Source organism: Oryctolagus cuniculus, chromosome 8 (genome assembly GCF_964237555.1).
Source record: "Oryctolagus cuniculus chromosome 8, mOryCun1.1, whole genome shotgun sequence".
NCBI lineage: Eukaryota > Metazoa > Chordata > Mammalia > Lagomorpha > Leporidae > Oryctolagus > Oryctolagus cuniculus.
The window spans coordinates 111,835,280-111,860,064 of NC_091439.1; the positions used below are offsets into that span (position 1 = coordinate 111,835,280).

Below are 24,785 nucleotides of genomic sequence, written 5' to 3' on the forward strand. Positions count from 1 at the left end.
AATTGGCCAAGCTCAGGCCATTGTGGTCATTTGGGGAATGAACCAATGGATGGAAGATCTCTCTTTATCTCTGCCTCTGCCTCTCTGTAACTCTGCCTTTCAAACAAATAAATCTTTAACATAAAAAAGAAATGAAAATTAAAATAAAAGAAAGAAAATGCAGGAGGGGCTATGAGGCTGTTTTTTTGTAAAGGAACTGAATTCCCAGGACCTCTCATTTAGAGGCCCCAGTCACTCAGCTGTGGACCAAAGCTTGTAGAGTTCTGTTTCTAGGAAAATAAGAATCTACTCAAATTTCCATGTATATAAATATAGGTAATGCTTGTATTTTTATCACACTGGTCCCTTTGTTGGAAAAATAGGTCCAAATAAGCATTGGATCAGGTCTCATTCCCCAGCCTTAGGAGAGAAACTTAGTGGAGACCTATCGAAAATGACAATACAGATGGGTGTCTTTCTGACATGGTATTGCAAATTCTTTTTTTATTTTTAAGATTTATTTATTTATTCAAAAGTCAGAGTTACAGAAAGAGGGAGAGAGAGAGAGAGAGAGAGGGAAAAAAGAGAGAGAGAATCTTCCATCTGCTGAGTTACTTCCTAAATGGCCAGGTCAAATCCAAGAGCCAAATACTTGGGCCGTCTTCCACAGCTTTTCTAGGCTATTAACAAGGATCTGGATCAAAAGTGCAGCAGCTTAGACAGGAACTGGTGCCCAAAGAGCAAGCCAGCATTGCAGGTGGTGGTTTACCTGCTATGCCACAACTCCAGCCCCAGTATTGCAAGTTCTAGCAATCTATTGCTCTTCTTTATCCTTTAGGTTTTACTAAAACTCTAGGCAGACTGTGAGTTGTCTTAAGAACACAGCATCTGTATGTTCACATGCCATGCAAAACTCAAACTGATGGGCACCCACAGCTTTCCTGGTACCAAGTGCTGCTGAGAAAGGAAGAGACAAGGAGGCCTAGTGAACACTGGGACAAATGTGGCTCAGAAATGGCTCCCTCAGTCAGACAAGAGCTGTAAACCATGTAAAGTCACTTGGTTCAAAGACAAAGACTCTGGCCTCCTTGTAATTAGGATGATCGTGCTGGTTCAAGCAGACCCCTTTGTAAAATTCCTAAGGACACCCTTTTCAGCTCAGGGACACTGCAGTTGGGTTCTCCTGTGCTTTCCAGATTCACAGACACCTGCTGCTGTTGAGTCTCTTGAACTTCCCCATGACTTTCAGTGCCTTCCTACAGTGTATGCCTTGCTCTTCCTGATTTCTTCCATTTGCATGCCTTCATATTACCACATTGTCACGAAAAACCATGCTTCATCCTTCCAGTCCCAACTCACATACCCCTTCCCTACTACAACCATAACTGATGGTCTAGTAGAGCAAACCTGCTATCCTCTCCTCCTCACAAGTTTTCACATCTCCTGATCTATACTTCTTAGTCCATGCTGCACATGTCAATACAGTTTTAATTTTCTCTTTGGATATGAAATCCCTACATGTATGTATGGACTTTACCTTACTCATTTACCTAGTGGTCATTGCCAAGAGAGGCTGTTTCTCAAATGAGTATAAATTTAATGGCATATTGGAGTTAGACAAAGTATTTCCTTACAGGTAGACATAATAAGATTCAGGAAAATCATGTGAGACACAAGTCCTTATTGAAGGCACAATCCAATGAGAACAACATGGAACACAGAGGAAGAGGTGGCCATGGAGAGAGGGGAAGGAATGCAGATACTGACTGAGCCCTGTGCTATCTCCCTGGCTGGGTTTGGCAATCAAATTATGCATTTTGCAGTGTGTCTTGAATGTATGAGCAGCTCCCTGTGTCTTTCCATTATCTCTTAACTTGGTGTACATATCACCTGCTTCTGGGTCAATACACCACAGTTTAAAAACAACCCCTTGGATTTCTTAGGTTCTCAAGACTGAAAAAACAAACCAGACCTTGTTAGAGTAAAAACATTTTCATTCGGACAGATGTATCAGGTAACAGGCAGTGCTAGATAAGGTGAGGAAGACACCAAACTCCCTTGAAAATTTAAGGACTAAAAATTCTGTACTGAAGATAAACAACATTATAATACAAATTTTTAAAATTAAAATTAATGTAAAAATGATTTTAAAAAAGCTCCAAATTTTAAATGACAGAATCTACTCTAATTGCTCCACTTTAACCCACTGACCTCCCCACAACATCAACCCTGTCAAATCTTATCCTGGGTAATTTACTTTTGGTAATTGGTGGTGTTTCCTTTTGTGATAAATGTGTTGCCCTCTTTCAGGCCAGAAATATATATCTCTGGTGATGTATATGAGATGAAAATTAATAGTGCATAACGAAGTCACAGTGTTGAGTTCTCTGATTCCCACAGTACAAGGGGTTGGCAAACTCATTTACAGTAAATGCTCCCTCTGTTGATAAAAGTACTTCCATTACTATTTTGACCTTGAAACCCAAGATACCTGAGAGCATCTGTAATAGAGATCTAATCAAGTAAGAGCTAAATACCTTTACATATCTGTAAATGAATGGATCTTTGGTTTTCACTTAGAATCAGGGCTAATGTGATTTGGGTCCAGGGTTTAAAAATGACAGGAGCTTTTGGTTACAAAAACAATGGGTGTGCCTGTTAATTTTTAAACACTTTTATTCAGTAACCACCACAAATTATCATCAAATTTTCAAAAAACCCTGTCTCATTCAACATCTTTGTGACTGTGATATCTTGGAAATTGGAATATCTTGGTCCTTGGTCATCTTAAAGCAAGGCCAGGAAGAAAGAGGGCAATTGGAAATCGGAGGTTAGAAGGGGCCCCAGAAGGAAATGAAGAGGCTGCAAATAGGCAGGTAGACAAAATGTTGTGAGCTTGAGCACCAGTGGGGCATCCTGAGGAGCATCTGACATCTGCCCGTGTTTGTCACGGATGGCAGCTGCAGTTGTTAACTTGGTTTGCAGAAAACAAAGACCACAGAAGTCTGGAGCACTCACAGACTGCCTTCCAACAAGCTACCTGGCACCTCTCACCCTAGATCTATAAGCCCAACTCATGAATCCAAGGAAGAAAGCCACACCTATCTCATTGTGCCTGAAATGTCATGAGAAAAGAAAATATAACACTTTCAACACCACAGCTAATTTACTATTTTTATTGAATTCATATCAATAACTCACAAAATTAGCACCTGCTGATCTTTGTTCCAATTATGTCTTAAACTAAATGGAGACATTTTCCAAAGAGCAAGGTTTCTATGATGTCTCAGTGTGTTCTATTTTCTATATATTCTGTTTGTGTTTTTCAGGTTTTTTTTTAATATGTGAATTGATATCTTTCATCAGCTTCAGAAGATCTTCAACCATTAGCCATGCAAGTACTTCTGCTGTCCATCCTCTGTCCCATCTCCTCATTTCCATTGTTTCCTCCTGTGTATTTCATGTTATTTTCTTTATTTTATATTTGGAAATTTTCCATTGTCCTGTATTGTAATTCTTAGATCCTGTCTTCTGCTATAGTCATTCTATTCTAAGCCTACCCACTGAGACTTGTTTTTTTTTCAGGTATAATATTTATAGCTCTACAACATGATGCAATGCTTTAAATCCTACAGGAAAATCTATACAAAAAATAAATATTATCAGGGATGCTGCAGGTACTCCCTTCCTCCTGGGATTGCAGGATTCTCATCCCGACACTTGTCCCTTAATAAGATGGCGAACTACCTGCTTTCAAGAGACTAATTTTGAGTAAAGCCTTTGATCAAATAAAGATAATGACAACCCGCTAAAGAAATACTAAGTATGTCTAATGGTAGAGCAATTTTGGAGGTTGTGACACATAAAGAAATCTTTAAAATTAAACCTATGATATTCCCTTAACTGTTGCTTCCTTAATTTTCTCTCATAGCTGAGCAACGTAGAAGAAACAGTATTTGTTTACTAATGCCAAATCACTAGGGTTAACAACAGATTTAGCAAAGAAAAATAGAAGACAACAAGTTAAATTTGAATTTCAGAAAAATAGCCAAATCATATTGCTATGATACATCTTACACAGTATTCAAGACTTACATACTAAAAGGTCATTTATTGTTCATCTGAAACTCACATTTAACCAGGTCTCCTGGGTTTTATTAAGCAGCCCAGTAAGTCATTGGGATATTTTTCTTTTTAAAAATAATTTTTGGCAAAATTGTTTATTATATAATAAGCTTTATTTTGCTTAGTATAGTAGGCAGAATAATGGTCTCCCAAAGATGCTGCCTTCTGATCCCTAGAACCTATGTGTGCGTCACCCATCCCAGCATGTGACATGGGCTAATGGTTGCTAATCAAATGACCTCAAAACAGGGAGGTTACCTTGGATGGTCTGGATGGGCCCAAGTTGATCACAAGAATCCTTAAATGTGGAACAGGCAGGCAGACCAGCCAGTGTCAGTGTGACTGATATGAGAAAGACTCAGCCAGCCATTGCTGACCTTGGAGATGGAGAAAGGACCCACCAGCCAGGGAATGTGGGTAGCTCTAAAACTTGAAAAACAAAACCAGATTTGCTCTTACTGCATCCAGAAAGGAACACAGTTCTGTCAACAGCTGGATTCTGGATTACTGAGCTCCCAAACTTGCTTGTGATAGTTACTTTAGCAATACAAAGTTAATGAATTAATTTAAGATCATGCACTGTGCATGAAATTAATAAGACAAACACTCTGAACGCGTACTATTTAGTGTAAAAACAAAAGGGTGAAAAACTACCAATATTTTACCAGGCCCATCTCTCTTTGTTAAAATGTAAATGCTCCTAGCTCATATTTCAACTTTTCTTCCTTCGAAGGTGCCCATATTCAGTGTTACATGAAGAACGCACTTATTGTATAAATTATTGTGTACAAATTCAATCACGGGTGGGATGGAGGACATGCAGACCCTGTTCTGTGGTTTCATACCCTCATACCGTCTGTACACCAAAACTAATTTCTTCAATAGAATTGACAAGAAAAAATCTATACCATCAGGGGTTTATTCTTGTGGTTCCAGATATGATTTTCTATTAATTTATCACATACCTCCATCAGGTTATCCTAAGACAAACACTGAGTTGTCTTCAATGCCTTCAAATGTAGCCAGAGTTCTGAATAGGTGTGATGATAATCAATGACCAACCTGAGATCACAATGTGCATTCTTAGGATCCTCATTTGCATAAAAGTAGCAGAAACTCAAAGAAGGTTTCTTTCTGAAGATGAGAAATGGGATATGTTATCCTAATTCACAAACCCCGCAGAATTTAATTAGTGTTGAGTTTAAGAGACTCTCACATGAAATTTAATATTACATGAAAATCCAAGTGCCACTGGATCATTTGCTATTGAAGGTAACCCACCCTTCTTCCTTTATCTCAGGATCCAGAATTAACTGGCTCTGTCTTATCCAAATATCAAAAGTATCTGCTGAGATCCTGGATCTGGCCAAGCACTGATCTGTGCCTAGTCTATACTGAATTGAATGCCATTTTGGCATTATTCCAGTCTCATGAAGGGACAACGGGAAATTGAGAGCAGACAAATATCACAATAGAAAAAAAGTAAATCCAGGTTACATGTCCTGGGATCACTAGCAAATAGAGACCAACCCACTATCAGAAAGTGTTCCACTTGGGGGTAAGTTCCAAATGGGAAGATGAAAGAAATTATCTGTGGCATACATTCGTCGTGTGACATGGTGTATGCTTCAGAAGAAAAGACACTATTCTCTATGTTGGATAATTTTACTAAAATTACAAACCCCGCTTCTGCCAGTAACCATGTCCCTTTAGTCCTTACAAACTGAACAAACCAGCTTGCCTTCATCCTCACTGAGTCAATGAGTTTGCCACCCGTTGCTATGAGGACCTGCTATCTCTTCTTCATGTTGGCTTTCTTGTTTTTGTTGCCTGCCCCAGGTAAGATGGATCTGAGATGTAAGAGAGCTGAAATAATCTGAGAATGCGCTGCAGTTAATAACTCAATCCTCTAGACTGAATCAGTTGGACTGTTTATTAAGAGAACTGTCCTTTTAGAGGGAAGGTGCATAATGCCTTAGAGGGTCTCAGAATGTTTGCCAACCTATGTAGCGTGTGATTTCCCCAGTGTTTTTCATAGCAAGACAGTGGTACCTGAGTTCAGGGCATGAATTAAGTTTCTTTCAAAATGGAAGCAGGAGAATTTATTTTACATGCAGAAATTCAGAGTATCCTTTTTTATCATTTTATAATTAACTGGTGGGGGTTTGGGCTCCCTGGAGACACAAAGCCTATGACTAGGGCACCTCACACTGCATTTTGTCAACGTTTGCTGTGGGCTCTTCCCACTGGCAGCATCCAGGACACCTGCTCCCTGCCAGACCACTTGCAAAGAAGCTTGAGCTTCATCCATTTAACCCTGTCCTGTCATTGACAGTAATAGATGTAAAAAAGAAAAAAGGAAAAGAAAGACCTGAAAGAGAGATAGGAAAGAAGGGTGGGAGGGAGGAGAGAGGAGAGAAAGAACTTTAAAAAAGAGGGACTAAATAAAAATGCTGTTATAAATGTTTTCATAACTTCACTGTATTCACTTGCTATCACTTGGATGCCTAAAAGTTTAAGAATCAATTAGCAGCAAAAATATCGCTGCATCTTTTCTTTTCCCTAAAAAAAGGAAACACACTGATGCACTCCTGTTGGCTGTTCCTGAACGGGGAGGCATCTGTGTATTTGGAAAACACTAGATTTCCACAGCTCTTGGTTTGTTTTCTTGTGGTGAAGACAGGTTTGCACAAAATCACTGACAGGCATCCAGGTGAGCACAGCTGGTTGCCTAAGTCCCTCGGCCACAAATGAATATATTCAGCAATGGTTTCTTTGAGGACAAGTATTTCTGGAGGCACAGCAGCACCAGGCCTTCTGTCAGGAAATTACAGGCAAATCACAGCCCCAAGTCAAATCACTGTGGTTACACCTTGACCTTGGAAAAGAAGCTCTTCCCCCAAGGTCTTACTATGAGGAATAATATTGATTGCTCATATTTGAATCTTTATAAAACAGTGCTTAAATTTCCTTTTACACATTCCTTTCTTACCAGGTTTCTCCACAAAAGTACAATTTCCTTTATCTTGTCTTGGGAACAGAGGCTTTTGTTTTCCATTCAGATGCCTCCCTAGCTGGGAGGAGATTGGCCTATGTTTCTTGTCCACACAGAAATGTTGCAGAAGATGGAAGAAGAATGATGAAAGCCCACTCCTGGGACAGAAGTGGAGAAAGAAACAGTTCCCTTAAGATGTGTGTAAAAATTATAAATCCAATTAAATCACTTTGTTCAGAACCAGAGAACCTTGATCTGTTGTAATTCTGTTTATTTTGTGGTTTCCCATGCAGTCAGAAATCCTTAATAACTTCTCGTTTTCCTCCAAATTAAAGATACTACATGCTAGTATTCAGTGCCTGCAGAACACCACAACAGACTCTGTGGGCTTACCATGATCTACTAGCCTTTGTCGTTTTCAGACTCTGGGAAATCAGGCTCCTGGACTGCCATGCCTCCCTCTCTATGCTTTTCTCTTGCTGCTCCAGCCTCCCGGGCTGCCACCTCTTGCACCAGCTAGGTCATGCAAGTTAGACCCAGCTCAGATCCTACTGCTGATCCACTCTGTGATAAAATGCCCTCATCCTCTGAGAAGCACATGGTTCTGCTCTTTTTAACAGATGCCTCCGACTCATGCCTATACTTGCTGTAAATATTCCATTTGGCTCCAGGCTCTTGTGGATGAAGACCACTTCCAGCTATTACCATCGCACTATATAAATTCTGGAAAGAAACAACATCTTCACGAACACATAATTAGACTAGATGACACAGTGTGGGACTCAGGAAGAGGGCGGCAGAAGTCAAAAGGAAAGAAAATAAAATTTTAAAAGAATTTAAAAAACAAAGAAGAGAAGGTCCTTGGGCTGTGGCTCCATTAGCTTAATATTTACAAAATCCGCCTTTGTGCAGTGTTAAGTATCTATGAGGGTACTTCAAAAAGTTCATGGAAAATGGAATTAAAAGAAAGTTCATTTTGGTGAAAAAACATCAAAACCCATGCATTTTCCATGAATTGCCTTAAAAGATTCATTTAACAGGCAGAGGAATGGAGAGAGGAACAGGGAGGGAGGGAAGCGGGGGGAGAGAGAGAGAATTTTCCAGCTGCTAGTTCACTCTTGAAATGACATCAAGAGCCAGAGCTCCGTCAGACTGAAGACGGAAGCCAGGAACCCATGCTAGTGGTCAGCGTGCAAGCCCTTGGGTCATCTCTTGCTGTTTTACCAGGCATATCCAAGCAGCTGGATAGGATGTGTAGCAACCAGGATGCAAACCAGAACTCAGATATGGGGTGTTGGCATTACAACTGGCAGCTCAACCTGCTGTGCTGCAACAACTGCTCCTCCATGAACTTTTTATTTAAATTTATTTATTTATTTGGAAGACAGAAATACACACAGAGAGAGGAAAGAAGCAGAGAGAGAGAGAGAGAGGAGAGAGAGAGCACACTTCCATCTGCTGATTCAGTCCCCAAATGGCCATAACGGCCAGGACTGGTCCAGTCCAAAGCCAAGAGCCATGAGTTTCAGCCGCGTCCCCTACATGGTTGTTGGGACCCGAGCACTTGGGCCATGCTCTGCTGCTTTCCTAGGCCATTAGCAGGGTGCTGGATTGGAAGTAGTGCATCTGGGACTCAAACCAGTGCCCATGTGAGATGTCAGTGTTGGAGACTACAGTGTAACCCACTGTGCCACGGCACCAGCCCCATCTGCGAACTTTTTGAAGACACTTTGTTTGCATGGATTTCAAATTCTTGGTGCCAAAATAAAATTATCTTTTTTTTTTTTTTTTGACAGGCACAGTTAGACAGTGAGAGAGAGAGAGACAGAGACAGAGAGAAAGGTCTTCCTTTCGTTGGTTCACCCCCCCCCCCAAATGGCCACTACGGCAAGCACGGTGCGCCTATCTGAAGCCAGGAGCCAGGTGCTTCCTCCTGGTCTCCCATGCAGGTGCAGGGTCCAAGGACTTGGGCCATCCTCCACTGCCTTCCCGGGCCACAGCAGAGAGCTGGTCTGGAAGAGGAGCAATCGGGACAGAATCTGGCGCCCCAACCAGGACTAGAACCAGGAGTACCGGCACCACAGGCAGAGGATTAGCATAGTGAGCCATGGCGCTGGCCAATAAAATTATCTTTTAAGCCCCCTTTTTCCACAAACATTTTGGAATGTATTCCATCATTTACTGAAGGATTCAATTAAGTTCACAAATAATTGCCTTGAATTGTCCATAGCTTCTCACTAAACAATTCGATCTCACACACATTATAAAGGCTTTGTCTAGGCGGAAAAATAGGGATTCAAATAATGACTCTGGCAGCACACACCCTTGATGGGCTAGCTGAAAGGAGGTAAAGCTTAGTCAGTTTAGATTAGGATTGACTAAAATTAATTTCCTCATTTATAATATGAAAAAATTATGATCACAACAAATCAAAAGTTTTTCATTTTAACAATTTTAGTAATTCCACCAGAATAGGCAGATTTATTTAAGGAGAAAATCCATCTTTCATTTAAGCAAACAAAATGGGCACTTAGAATATTTTTTAAGCCTTCAAAATTTTAGTTTATTTGAGAACCAATGAGACATAGGGAAAGACACACATGGTAGGACGGGAGGAAGGGGGAGAGAGGCAGAGAGAGAAAGTTCCCATTGGCTGGTTTATTCTCCAAGTACATGCAATGAACAAGACTGGGCAATGTCAAAGCCATAACCTGGGAACTCTACCCAGATCCCTCTTTGGGTGTTGTGGCTCCACTCCTTGAGCTGTCACCACTACCTCTCAGTGTTTACATTATCAGAAAGCAGGTGTCAGCCGTCAGAGTCTAGTATCAAATGAAGTATTCCAGTGTAGGATATGAACATTTTAACAATCATCTTAACCATCAGGCTAAAGAAATTTTTATTTTGTTTGTTAAATATGTATTTATTTTAAAGAGAGACAGAGATCTTCCATCAGCTGGTTCACCCCCCAAATTGCCACAGTGGCTGAAGCCAGGAGCCCAAAACTCCGTATGGGTCTTCTATGTGGGTGGCAGGGGCCCAGATGCTTGGAGCATCCTCCACTGATTTCCCAGGCACCTTAGCTAGCAGACGAATTGGAAGCAGAATAGCCAGGACTCAAATCTGTCCTCTGATATGCTATGCTGGTATTGCAAGCACCAGTTAAACACTGCACCACAATGCCTGCTGCAGACATTTGGTTTTGAAAGATAAGGACTTTGGAGCCATATGATGGAGGTGAAGAAAACTAAGTACTACATAGATCTACATTTAGAAAAATAAAAGTTTAGCTATTCACCAGGAGGTTGTTATGCAAGCTGCCAGGGACTTAGACCTATGAGGAGTTCAGGGAAGTGAAACTGTTCTCCTCACCTCCCAGAAGTTAAGACTGAGGCCTGGAAACTAAACCAACAGAGGCAGAGCAAAGAGAGAAACAGAGCTTAGTACCATGTGCAGCCTGCACATGCTCACAAGGGAGACAGTGCTGAGGAGTTCCAAGAAGTAGCTATGCATTGTCTTAGCAAAGGACGATAAAAGGAAAGATGTTTAGACTTCCAGGGTCAGTAGGCCAGGAAGGGAAATAGACCAGGGAAACAGATGGAAAAGTTGCTGTGGTGAGGTTTGCTGTGTAGGTTTCTCAGAGCCTTCTTAGGGAGGCTCAGAGTCAAGATTTGTCTCCAGTAATATCTAAGTCTGGAAGCTGATGCTGTGGGTAACAGGTAAAGCCCCTGCCTACAGCTCTGGCATCCCATATGGGTGCTGGTTCAAGTCCCAGCTGATCCACTTCTGATCCAGTTCCCTGATAATGCACCTGGAAAAGTAGTGGAAGACAACGCAAGTGCTTGAGTCCCTCACCCACATGAGAGACCTGGAGGAAGCTCCTGGATCCTGGCTTTGGATTGATCCATCTCTGGCCATTGCAGCCATTTGAGCAATGAGTGAACAAGCAGATGGAAAATCTCACTCTTGTGCTCTCTCTCTCCCCATATAACTCTGCCTTTCAAATAAATAAATCTTTAAAAAAAGGAAAAGTCTGCTTTTAGGCAAGTAACAAGGAAGGGATAGACAGGTTTATTTTTTTTCCATTTGTATTTGCTATTTGTCCATTGTCTTCAGTTCCAACTAATCCTTATGACAAAGTGACAAATTTGGGATGAAATGTTCTGATGCCCTACAGGAGACAACAGGAAAATGAACACCAGAGGGGGTAAGTCTGGGGGAGAAAGTGACAGGGATTGGCGGGATCCCATTATCAGGAAGAGCTCTCAAGTCTATGGATTATTAAAAGTTTTCTTCTCTGTGCAGTGACAAGACACCCAAGTCCCGTCCATTGTGCCCAAAGGTTCACAAAATCTTGTCACATCCAGGGACCCATTGTTGTGGAATACTGGCAGAGGATGGGAGGTCTCAGCACACTGCATGGAGTGGTAGAAGGAAGAAGCTGCCCACCAAAGCAAAGGCCGCAGGGCCAAGAGTGGTCAGGAGTGCCGGCTGTTGGGGTTTGGACACAGGATCAGGCAGGTACAAGCACAATCTGGGAACCTTCAAAAGTGATAGTGTAGACTTATCACTAGCACTCCTCAGAGATGGGATCTTTTTTTTTTTTTTAAACTTTTATTTAATGCATATAAATTTCCAAAGTACGACTTATGGATTACAATGGCTTCCCCCCCATACCGTCCCTCCCACCCACAACCCTCCCCTTTCCCACTCCGTCTCCCCTTCCATTCACATCAAGATTCATTTTTGATTATCTTAATATACAGAAGATCAGCTTAGTATACATCAAGTATGGATTTCAACAGTTTGCTCCCACACAGAAACATAAAGTGAAAAATAATAGATGATTTTTTTTTAAATGATGATGAAATCAGAGCAGACCTATTGTCATGTTTAATCCCAGTGAGAGTCAAGTTGGGAATTGATAATTTCTTTTTTTTTTTTTTTTTTTTTTTTACAGAGGATCAGTTTACTATGCATTAAGTAAGGATTTCAACAGTTTGCACCCCTATAGAAACACAAAGTGAAATATATTGTTTGAGTACTCGTTATAGCATTAAATCTCAATGTACAGCACATTAAGGATAGAGATCCTACATGAGGAGTAAGTGCACAGTGACTCCTGTTGTTGACTTTACCAATTGACACTCCTGTCTATGGCATCAGTAATCTCCCTATGCTCCAGTCATGAGTTTCCAAGGCTATGGAAGCCCTCTGAGTTCTCCAACTCTTATCTTGTTTAGACAAGGTCATAGTCAAAGTGGAGGTTCTCTCCTCCCTTCAGAGAAAGGTACCTCCTTCTTTGATGACCTGTTCTTTCCACTGGGATCTCACTCGCAGAGATCTTTTGCCAGAGTGTCTTGGCTTTCCATGCCTGAAATACTCTCATGAGCTTTTCAGCCAGCTCCGAATGCCTTTAGGGCTGATTCTGAGGCCAGAGTGCTATTTAGGACATCTGCCATTCTATGAGTGTGCTGAGTATCTCACTTCCCATGTTGGATCACTCTCCCCTTTATTTACTCCATCGTTTAGCGTTAGCAGGTACTAGACTTGTCTATGTGCTCCCTTTGACGCCCAGTCCCTCCACCATGACCAACTGTGAACTGAAACTGATCACCTGGAACAGTGAGATGGCATTGGTACATGCCACCTCGATGGGATTGAATTGGAATCCCCTGGTATGCTTCCAACTCCACCACTTGGGGCAAGTCAGCCTGAGCATGTCCCAAATTATACATCTCTTCCCTCTCCCATTCCCACCACCATGTTCAACAGGGATCACATTTCAGTTAATTTTCAACACTTAAGAATAACTGTGCATCAATTACAGATCTAAACCAGTCATATTAAGTAGAACAGTTAAAAAAACTACTAAGAGGGATAATGTATTAAGTTGTTCATTAACAGTCAGGGCTATGCTGATCAAGCCACCATTTCCCATAGTGTCCACGTCACTCGAACAGGTTTCCCTCTTGGTGTTCAGTCAGTCGTCACCGATCAGGGAGAACATATGGTATTTGTCCCTTTGGGACTGGCTTATTTCACTCAGCATGATGTGTTCCAGATTCCTCCATTTTGTTGCAAATGACTGGATTTCGTTGTTTCTTACTGCGGTATAGTATTCTAAAGAGTACATATCCCATAATTTCTTTATCCAGTCTATCGTTGATGGGCATTTAAATAAAACTTCAACTACCCCATAGTTAAGAGTATGAAGAGATAAATGGGAAAAAAAGTCAATTTAAAAGACTGCAACCAATTCTTTCTATTATTGAGTCTAGTAAGCTACCACTTACAGAATTGGCCCTAAATTGGGAAAGGGTCACTTGGGTACTTACTTGGTTTGCTACTGTAGAGTAGTTTGAGGTGCAAGAGCAGGAACAATTAAGTCCCTGGCCTGGAAGGGAAAGCTGTGTCTGCAGCTATTTCCAGCCAGGCAGGGTTCATTCATGACCAGCACAGTCATCTTGTTCCAGGGAGGTCAGACCCAACCCCACACTCTCCAATACAGTGGAGCTGGTCTTGAATCATCTGGGAAGTTAGTTAGCCTTGTGTATTTCATTTCTTCAGTGACTCATTGCATGGCACATGTGACTCCACTCTCCTTCTGTTTGTAGATCACTTTTCCAAACATGCATTCTCAGATCTACACTGTTCTCCCAAAAAGAGGCAGAGCCTGTGTCCCCTCCCCTGTGTCCTAGGCCAGGCTTTGTGATGGCCTCACCAGAGAGTGTGGCCAAAGTCATGTTGGAGGACTGCATGATGTCATAGAGAGGGGAAGCTTCCAGGTGGTTCTAACATAACACACCATGTATGAAGCCTGGCTTCCCTGAAGTCACCACACTTGAGAGACCACATGCAGAGGTCACACAGAGGAACACAGATGCCCAGCAAGCTCCAGCTGCTCCACCTCTCAGCTGTTTGAGTCTTCCCCACCCTGTTGCCAGACATATGTGAGTCTCAAGGTGATTTCAGCCCTAGCTACCATATGGCTACCCTAGACTGAGACACTGAGCTAAGCCCAATGTATCTCCTGGAACATGACCGACAATAATAAAACAATTGTTTTTAGAGAAGTGAGGTGTGTGGTGGTTCGCTTTGCAGCAACAGTGTACAGGGGCAGTTCCCTGTCTCATCTTCACACCCATTTCCCACCATGTCCTAAAAATGATGCTAGTCTTTGCTCTGCACTCTTGGCTGGGACACTTCCATGTTACTTCAGAAGCTTCTCCAACAATGTGCTCCTCAGAGAGTCAGTCGATGAGGCCCAAGAACCAGGTCCTTTGGTTTTCCCACATTAGAATCTCTACACCACATCTCCCCATGCTGGTTCACTAAATTGGAAGAGCCCAAAGAGAGGGAATTCCACAAACCACAAGGAAATAGAACACAACCATGGACCTCACATTGGAATCATTCGAGACAACGCCTATGGGACAGTGCTGATCATGAGACAAAATAGTGAGCAGAGTTACAGAGGGCAAAGAAAGCTGAAAATCAGTGCTGTTTTAAAGAAAGGTCCACAGGGACCCACGTTGCAGCATAGTGGGTAAGGTCACCACCTGCAATGAGGGTGTCCCCAATGGGAGCTGGTTTGTGTCCCAGCTACTCCACTTCTAGTCCAGATCCCTGCTAATGTGCCTGGGAGGGTGGTGGAGGATGTCCCAAGTGCTTGGACCCCTGCACCCACATGGGAAATCTTTGAAACTCCTGGCTCCTAGCTTCTCTGGCCTGGCACAACCCCTACCATTGTGCCATTTTGGGGGGGTGAACCAGCATATGGAAGATCGTTCTTTCTTTTTGACAGATAGAGTTTGACAGTGAGAGAGAGACAGAGAGAAAAGTCTTCTTTCCAGTGGTTCACCTCCCAAATGGCCAGTACAGCCGGAGCTACGTCGATCTGAAGCCTGGAGCCAGGAGCTTCTTCCTGGTCTCCCATGTGGGTGCAGGTGCCCAAGCACTTGGGCCATCCTGCACTGCCTTCCCGGGGCCACAGCAGAGAGCTGGACTGGAAAAGGAGCAACTGAGACTAGAACCTGGTGCCCATATGGGATGCCAGCGCCACAGGCAGAGGATTAGCCTAGTGAGCCACTGCATTGGCCCCAGAAGATCTTTCTCTCTGTCTTTCCCTCTCTCTCTGTAACTCTGCCTCTCAAATAAAATAAAATAAACCTTTAAAAGCTGAAAGGCCTACATTTCTCTCTTAAATGTTAATACTTAAGCAGCACATTATAAGTTATCATTTTACTTTCCCTAAGTGGAGGTAAACACTGTACATTAAGTGTTTTTGATTTTCAATACCATGTCATTCTGCCTGTAACTTTTTGTTACTACTTGTTTGGGGTATTTATTCCTAAAACTGTCAAGTTTTATTTTACTATGTACTAAAATTGTATTCTGGAAAGGGGAAGCAAATCCAGGCACCCTGATATGAGATGTAGGCCCTAACTGACATATTAACTGCTCTGCCCAACCCCTAAATTTGTTCTTTATTTTTAGCTTCTGACTTGTATCCTATTTTAAGTGTAATTCAGTTTTTCTGTTTATTAAACTCTTAATGTCTTCATTATTGGAATTTGTTTTCTTAGATGAGTCTCATCCTATAAAATCTGCTTAGCGTTTGTCATAACATTGCTATGTCTCTCATTATGCCTCACCCATGGGAGAAACACTGCTCTGCTTTCAGCACACGGAGGGCCACTTTCCTCTGTGAATCACAGAGTTGATGAGTCACCAGAACTGCCTTGCTCTGTCTGTGACCAGCTTCCCACTTGGGTCCTGGAGCCATCTCTCTTGCTTCCTCAGTCACAGAAGTCCAGAAATCCTTTCTCTTAACTTCTTTACCTCTCACCCTCCCTTTATAAATCAATAAACACTAAAAACAACCTTTCTTCTTTCATACTCCATCACCCTTCAGCTATTGCCTCTTGTCTTTGCTCAGCTTTTCAGCTAAATTCTTTGGAAGCTTTGTCTCCACTGTCGCAGCTTCCTCACATTCTTCTCTACTGAAATCTGTCCTCTGCAAAGGGGTCACAATACACTTTGTGCACCCTCACCTGGTTTTCTGTCTGCCCTGGGTTAACATGACCCCTGATTATGTGGTAATCAGCAGCTGCCCTCAATGTCCCTGCTGAAGTGACAGGGAGGAGACAGCCAGTGGAGGGTGGAGGAACCAACTGCAAGGTAGGTTTTCAGGAGAACAAAAGGACTGATTGAAGAAGTGATGGGAGGCGGTAAGGAGGAAGTCTCTCAGGGCACATTCATGGGAGACAGGAATATGGATGAGAAGTTTCAGATTATACTTATTGTTATTATTTTCATCACAATAATCATTATTTGCTATGATCTGGAGGTTTCTCTTCTATCAAAATTCGTGTGTTGAGAGTTTATCCCCAGTGCAGTAGTGTTAAGAGATGGAGTCTTTGGGAGATGATAAGCTCATGAAGATGGAGCCCTCATAAGTGGGATGAATGCACATTAGCTCCATCGACCATGCAAGAACACAAAGGGCCACGTGGAGAATGGGCTATTACCAAACACTAAATACACTAATGCCTTGTTCTCACACATCCATTGTAAGCAACACATTTCTGTTGTTTATAAATTACCCAAAGGTATTTTGTCATAGCAGCCTGAATGGACTCCAACATTATCATAAATATTGACACCGAGGTCAAGGGATTAAAAATGCTCAAAATCAATAAACTAAAACAGATCTCTCTTTGTTAAAAATCCAAATGCCAATTCAAAGTTCAAAAATTAAAAATATTTTATTTCTAACTAGTTTATATATTGAAAGAAAAAGTTAGTGCTGAAAGCACCATTGAATTGACCTCAGGAAAAAGGTGAATGCAGGTGAGATCAGATCCACAGAAGGCTGGGCCCGTGTGATTGAGTTGTGTGCTCCCATAGAAGCACTAAGGTTAAGGTTAGGGTCCTCACCAGACACTTCAAAACTTAGAGAGTGGCCAAGGCCTAAATATTAAGGGAGTCATTCATTGACACCTCCACCTCATTTTGAAAAAAAAAAAAAACATTTGGTGTTAACCTAGAAGGATCAATACTTTCTAAGGATTTCCTAATACGTATACCCCAGAAGGCATAAGCAGGAAAGTCCTCTCAGGGTCTCCTCCAGGGTTAATAATGATCTGAACCATGATTTCTATATTAGGATGTAATTGTGAGTGGTTTATAATTAGAAGTAAGACTGTCATTAATCTTTATGTAAAATCAGAAGTGCATACTGATTATGTACATGACTAAAAGTAGAAGAAGGTATTGCCATTGTTCTCCAATTTTATTGTCTCACTATCTGGGTGAACAGAGAAAATCAGCAAAAAAAGTGAATTAGAATGATAAGCTAGCACAAGCAATAATCACCTTGTTCCAGGTGACATCTGTGATCAGCTGTTGTGTTGATGAAGGAGAACAGTGGAGAGAGTAATCAGCTGCAAAGCTTTGGTCAACCAGCAGCGTTAAACTTGTGCTTGTTAACAAAGAGGCCTGGGCAGTCTCTTTCACATGTTAGACCCTTGCATTCTAAAGAGTATTCCTGTTTGGATGATGAATATTTAGTGACATCACCTAGGGAATATCTGCCTTACACAATCCAATTACTCTCCCATGCCTCACTCTTTCCCTCTTTGATAGTAATGGGTAACTTTAGCAACCTTTATACACACACACTCCTTTATTTTCTAAGTCTCTTCTTTTCAAATATGCATACACACACACACAAACACTAGCCTATCTCCTTATAGCTATGCTCCTTCAGTTACCAATGCTATCATTGTTTCTTCAGCAAGAAAGACTTCACCAATGTAAATCTTTAGAGAATGAGGAAATAGGTTCAAACACAAGCTCCCCTGAACTGATAACAGAATGCACCAAAATTATATGGGTAAGACCTCACTTCAAGATTTCTGATACATAGTACATGTTCAAGAAAACACTCTCTCTGGGGTGAGGGAGACAGGTTCAATGTTATTATATTGAACAAGCTTAGTGAGTTATGGTATTTGCTAAGATTTATTTTATGTATATGAAAGGCAGAGTACCGTACAGTGGTACACTCCACAAATGGATGCAATGGCCAGGGCTGGGCCAGGTTGAAGCCAAGAGTCTCAAATTCCATCCGGTCTCTCAAATGGATGACATGGACTCAAGTGCTTGGGCCATCTCCCACTGCCCTTCCAGGCACATTAGCAAGGAGCTGCATCGGAAGTTGAGCAACCGGGAATTGAACTGGTGCTCATATGGCATGCCAGCACCACAGGCAATAGCTTTATCCACTGCACCACAGCACTAACCCCAGTTTTAGAGATCTCCCACATCCTTCCTTAAATCTATTCCAAAGTATTTAAAACTTTTCGGAGCTATTGTAAATGGTACTGATCTTACAAATTCTTTCTCAGCCATGGCGTTGTTTGTGTATACAAAGGCTACTGATTTTTGTGTGTTGATTTTACATCTTGCAACCTTACTGAAGTCCCTTTTAAGTTCCAACAGTCTCTTATTGGAGCCTTTTGGTTCCCCTACACATAGGATCATGCCATATACCAACAGGGATAATTTGACTCCCTTCTTTCCAATTTGTATTCCTTTGATTTCTTTTTCTTGCCTAATGGCTCTGGCTAAAATTTTATATCCCTGATGAACATAGATGCAAAAATCTCAACAAAATTAGCCGATTGAATCCAACAACACATCAAAAAAATCATTCACCTGGACCAAGTGGGATTTATCCCTGGTATTCAGGGATGGTTCAACATATGTAAATCAATACATGTGATAATTACATTAACACATTGAAGAATAAAAATCACATGATTATCTCAACATGTGCAGAGAAAGTATTTGATAAATACAACATCATTTTTAATGATAGAAACCTTAAGCAAACTGGATATAGAAAGAACATCCCTCAACACAATCAAGACAGTATATGACAAACCCACAGTCAGTATCATATTGAGTAGGAAAAAGTTGGAAACATTTCCTCTAAGATCCAGAACCAGATAAGGATACCCACCTTCACCATTGTTATTCAATATAGTAATGTATCATTTTGCTTTGATTTGAAATTGCCTAATGACAAATGATGATGAGAACATTTTCATATGTTTGTTCGCCATCTACATGAGTTCTTTGTTGAAAGACCTATCAGGGGCCTATGCTGAGGTGTAGCGGGTAAAGCCACCACCTGTAGTGCCAGCATCCCATATGGGTGCCAGTTCGACTCCTGGCTGCTCCACTTCTGATCCAGCTCTCTGCTATGGCCTAGGAAAGCAGTAGAAGATGGCCCAGGTCCTTGGGCCTCTGCACCTACGTAGGAGACCTGGAAGAAGCTCCTGACTTCTGGCTTCAGACTGGTGCACTTCTGGCCATTGCAGCCACCTGAGGAGTGAACCAGGGGGTGGAAGACCTCTCTCTCTCTCTCTCTGCTTCCACCTCTCTGTAACTTTGCCTTTCAAATAAATAAATCTTTAAATTAAAAAAATTAAAAAATAAAAAAAGACCTATCAAGTATTTCAACCTATTTTAGGGTTATTTCCTTGTTATTGAGATTTTTAGAATTCCTTGTGCACATTTGATGCATGTCCTTTTTCAGATACACTTTCTGCTTGTGGTTAAATATTTTACCACAAGAAGTGAAAAAATAAAAAGAAATTTCCCCTTGCAAAATTCTTTCTCCCTTTTTAGCTTCTAAAAAGGCCTAATTTTTTTTGTATTCCTTAAGGAAACCTGACAGGTATTTAAACTTGTATATAGGATAAATGAATAAATGAAAGATACCCAAAAATATCATTGTTTTGTAGTAATTTCTTCTAAAAAGTGCACCAAAACTCAGAGCCATTAGCAGAAATAAGAATCCACTAGAAAATGCTGACCTATAAAACCCTTCTTTTTGGCAAGAGGAAACTTGGATTTATAATTATGTGTCCAGAAATGAAACATTCTCAAATTAGAACATGTCAAAAATACTCATGCAAGCTTTTTACCTTCAGCTGAACTTTTCAAATTCTCTCCCAGATCACCTGCCCCACTGATGCTCGTTGAGGACAGCGCCACCTTCAGACACTATCAGAAGCACTTCAGTGCTGAGTACTCTTCCCAATATGAAGCTGCTGTCCCTTCTCTTTCTCCTCCTTGTGTGTCTTGTCCAGACAGCATCAGGTAAGCTTTGAATCTCTATGGTAGGATGATGTGGTAGAGCCAAAGCAGCCCATCCTGATTCAAGAATGCATTTGAACTCAAGCATGCACTAACGTGTGCGGTGACTGACCAGTGTCAGAGCTGAAAGATGCACACATGCACTACACACTCCAGGTCACAAGTAAGAGAGAGAAACTCAAACAATGTCAGAGATTGTCCCAAGTGCTTGTGGGAGATAGCACATATAACTAATAATTGTGATAGATAACAGTTACAGTGGACTTTATAGACAATTTCCATGTGAAAAAAGTCATAGCAATAACACTAACAATGATAACAGCAAATTATATTGACCCCTTTCTCTTTATAAAATACCACAACAGAAACTTTTAAGGCTCTCTCCCACAGGCATTTCCATAACCATACTTATGGGATAGGTACATTTAACCCTGTCTTACAGAGAGACTCATAAATGACGTAACTTGTTCCAGGCCTTAGAGGTTATGTGGAATGACACCAGGACTTAAGACTATTATAGTGTGGTCCCAAGACCATGTTCTTCTTAAATATTCAATAAATCCAATTATTAAACTATACATAAACACTGAATACTCTTTAGCATGAAGATTTCCCAAATTATATTTGGGACATGCTTCTTCTAAAAGATTATTCATTTTCTGAAATTCAAATTTAACTAGGGATCCTGATTGTAACCTGGTGACATTCTTGCATGTGTTAGGCCAGGTTATGCTGTGGTCAAAACATCCAAATATTTGCATCTGAAAACAACAAGTCTTAATTCTGGTTTGAATCCATCATGACCTCAGTGTAAGCATTCAGGCACAGTAGATGGAGTGGCTACCACTGTGAGTGTTGCTGGTCACTATAAAAGAAAGAGATCCAAAGAATCTCACTTTGGCAATTAAGGGCTCCACTCTGAAAGGACATATCACTTCTGTTCAAAATTCATTAACTAACCAAGTCTCATGGCCCCGCTCAGTCACACAAAGGAGAGAAAGGCAATCTCACTCTATGTCAAGAAAACAGTCAGACCTGTTTATTGAACAGTTTTGTGGTAATTAGACAAAAAGATAATTAAGATAGATAATAGATGATTGATAGATGACAGAGATAGATAGATACTATATATGTATTGATGATAGATCACAGATATATAGAGATGATAGATCATAAAAATAAATGCACAGTTCATAGATATAGATAGATTGATAAGTATATCATAGATATAGATAGATAGATAGTAGATGACAGTCTGGTGATATAGGTTGATAGATATAGATAGATGGCAGACATGTAGATATAGATGTAGATAAAGATATAGCTATTTATCTATATCTGTATAGATAGATATTTAGCCTTCCCTTCTTCCAAAAAAAGAACTTTCTTTTCTCCCAGAGAAAAATCTGCTTGCCCATAACTACTTTGTTAGAGCATGTATGAGGAGCCCAGTCCCTTAACTCTTAGCTGAGTGTCCTTTTCTCATATCTTTCACAGCCATAATCTCTGACAGAAACATTTCACATTTCTTGTTTCCTCATTGTCATTTGCCGTTTTCTTTCTTTCTTGACTGTGCACATTATTCAGATCATCTCTATTCTCATACTGCTCTCTGAATTGCCATAGTCAAGTCTTTCAACCTCCAAACATTTTCTTTGTAGTCTAACTCATCAGTGTGTAGGAAGACAGGTGTCATTATATTCCATGGTTTTGATTAATGTTTCTCAGCTTAGGAAACAACCCACATTGTATTGAATATGGGAGGCAGGCTATTCAAGGTGAAAATATGGTGTGCATCACTCGACTGTTCATGCACTTAACACATTACTTCATTTGTGGTACATACTTGTCAAGCCCTTGCCCTGTTATGGGGGAGAATGCACTTAGGAAACTTTCATGAAGAGCTCATGAAGGCAAGTGAAAATCAAGAGACTGTACTCTAGAATCATGAAGCTTTTTCTTCTAAGGATCTGATAATAAACACTTGGGCTTTGTACGCCGTGTGTTCTTAACCACAATTCATCCCTGCTTTTAGTATGAAAGCAGCCACAGAGAATGCAAATCAGCAATGTGGCTCTCTTTCCATACAACTTAGTTTATGGTCAATGGAGTTTGAATGTCATGATTTCCATGTGTCAACAGATACTATTCTTTTTGTGAAATTTCAACCAATTTACAAATGTAAGAATCACTCTAAGCTCACAGGTTATACCTGAACAGGAAGTCAGTTTTTACTGTTAAAGAAGGTGGGTTCCAGTAGCTTCGTGTAAGTGAGATTTTATGTTTCTGTTTCTTTATGCCCTGTTCCCTTACAGGGTATCAAAGACAAAGGAAGTTCCTTATGTGTGAAAACATGGGTGGTGCCTGCAAGCACCAGAAAACACATGGCTGCTCCATTCTTCCAGCACAATGCAAGAGTCGGAAAAAACACTGCTGTAGACTATAGCCGCCATACCCTGAGAACCTTCAGGGAAGTGTGAGAGGCAACCTTCCCTGACTTCTGCTTAATAAAGCCATCACCAACACAAGACCCTTCCTCTTGTCTTTCTGAGGCCTTGCCTATGAGGCAGGCCATTGGACTGGATGGGAGGGTTTAAGATTCTAGGTTTGGATAAGCCATGAATTGACTGTGAACAAACCCTTTCCTTGTCTGGGTCAGTTTCTGTGCCTTGGTTGATTATAGGTGGAAATACCACAAAGGTTATTGATGATAATAATGGCTCAAATAATTGAGTTCCTGCTACATACATGGGAAACCCAGATTCAGTTCCAGGCTCCTATTCAGCCTATCCCATCCCAGCTGTTGTGTGTATTCAGGGAGTGATCCAATAGATGAGAGATCTGTGTCTGCCTTTGAAATAAGTGAAACAAATAAATGCATAATTTTTAAAAATAATGTCAAGTTTTTGACAATACTTGACAGCATAAACCCAAGAAATATATTTTAATATGAGTACTAAAGAAAGTTCATTAAAATGGAATTAAAAAATAAGTTTATTTTCATGTAAAAGAATTTTTAAATCCATGCACCTGATTGTCTCTAAAACATTAATATAATGTGTATTTATTATGCAAAAAGCTATGCATGGATTTCAAAATTTTTGCAATAAAGTAAACAGTTTTAATCTTACTATCTCATAAACTCTGAAGTACTCTCATACATCCCAAGAGCCTTGTAACAGGAAAGAAACAATACAGCATGAGATCAGGCCAAGTACATGGGTATGTACACATTAGTGACACTGCATTAAACAGCTTTAGTTAATTTACCATGGGTGGCTCTGAGGTGTTTGGTTGACTTAAACACGAGCTCAGTGACACACTGAATGAAGTCAAGGTGTCTGAACACTTGTAGTATAAATTGTAGGAAGGGTAGAAGTGTTGGAATCAATTTGTTGCATATTGTGCACAGAGTTATACTTTCACTTTAGCCCCAAGGAAGTCCCAAAAGGCTGCCCCTTCAGCATGGAGTTAAGAAAGCCATTCCCTGGGAGGCACCAGAGTGTGTGAAAAGTTCTATAGAGTCTGTTCCCTATAATCTGCAATAAATAATGATCTTGCCATTGATACCATGAGGAGGATAGACTATCAGAAGCCAAATGTCTATACCAAATGGACTGAATTGAAGCTTGCATAATTATTGTAGTAGACATCAGAGTTGGAGCAGTCATTACAATGATTTTGTTCCCACATGTCTATGGCACTCTTGAAATGATTATGGTGTTGCTTACCAGAAAAGCTGTTCAGGAAGCTAACATAAGTAACATCTCCACCTGCTGGCTGACAGTCAGCTCCCTCCACCTGGACATCTTCAGAGTCCTGGCTTCTGGTATGCTTCCCATCTCTTCTCTGACAGTTGCTTTTCAGTATTTGTGCTGAAGGCCTGGCCCATGTGTATCCCTTGAATGTTTCAGCAACAGACAGATGAGTTCCCACCCTCCCTTCCTCTGCATATGCTCTCAGTTGTCAATGAGGTCTCAGCTCTCACTATGTGAGTCCTAAGCTCCCATAAATCACTATCTTTTTCCTTGATCTCTCTTTTAAACTCAGTCCAAAGACTCTGTAATTTCCTGGAAGTCCCCGTCATCCAACAAGCCAAACAACAGGTAGCCTTCCTCTTGTGTATTTCCCACCAGTAATCATCAAACCCTCATGTTTCTATTTCCTGAGTAGCTTATGAATAATAACTTCCATTCTCTCCACCCACAAGCTGTGAAGAAGTCTTTAGAACTGTGCTGCCATCAGAGAGCTTCACACCTGTAACCAAAACTTTTGCAGACACTGCATGCTATCCCACCAGCTTCCATGCTTCTAGTTTTTTTCCATTTCCAACCCTGCTCCACACCTCCACTTAAAATTCTTCAGTGTTTCCTTATAGTTTAAAAGATAAGCTAAAATCTCTATAGCTTAGATTCTAAAGTTTCCCATCCATCCGTTGGTCATTCTTCTACTAGTTTCAGCTCCTATCACGTCTTGCCTCCCAAATTACCCCTGAAAACAAAGGCAGGCATGT

The 24,785-nt window shown here is 41.0% G+C and overlaps 2 long non-coding RNA genes across 5 annotated transcripts in view; one reads left to right on the plus strand and one right to left on the minus strand.

The window, feature by feature from the left end:
• Positions 1–14,034, minus strand: part of LOC103346077 (uncharacterized) — a 68,636-nt gene extending 54,602 nt beyond the window's left edge. For 2 of the 4 annotated variants that reach the window (XR_011378073.1, XR_011378074.1), the window contains exons 1-2: positions 13,438–14,034; positions 5,070–7,257 (exon numbers count right to left, since the gene is read on the minus strand). This is a non-coding gene — a long non-coding RNA (uncharacterized lncRNA). The remainder of the gene's footprint in view (positions 1–5,069; positions 7,258–13,437) is intronic. The other 2 variants (XR_011378072.1, XR_011378071.1) reach the window with 2 other exon arrangements.
• A 6,101-nt stretch (positions 14,035–20,135) lies between these two features.
• On the plus strand, positions 20,136–22,800 carry LOC138843401 (uncharacterized). Its single transcript, XR_011378070.1, has 2 exons — positions 20,136–20,275; positions 22,588–22,800. It is a non-coding gene; the product is annotated as an uncharacterized lncRNA (long non-coding RNA).
• The last annotated feature ends 1,985 nt before the right edge of the window (positions 22,801–24,785 follow it).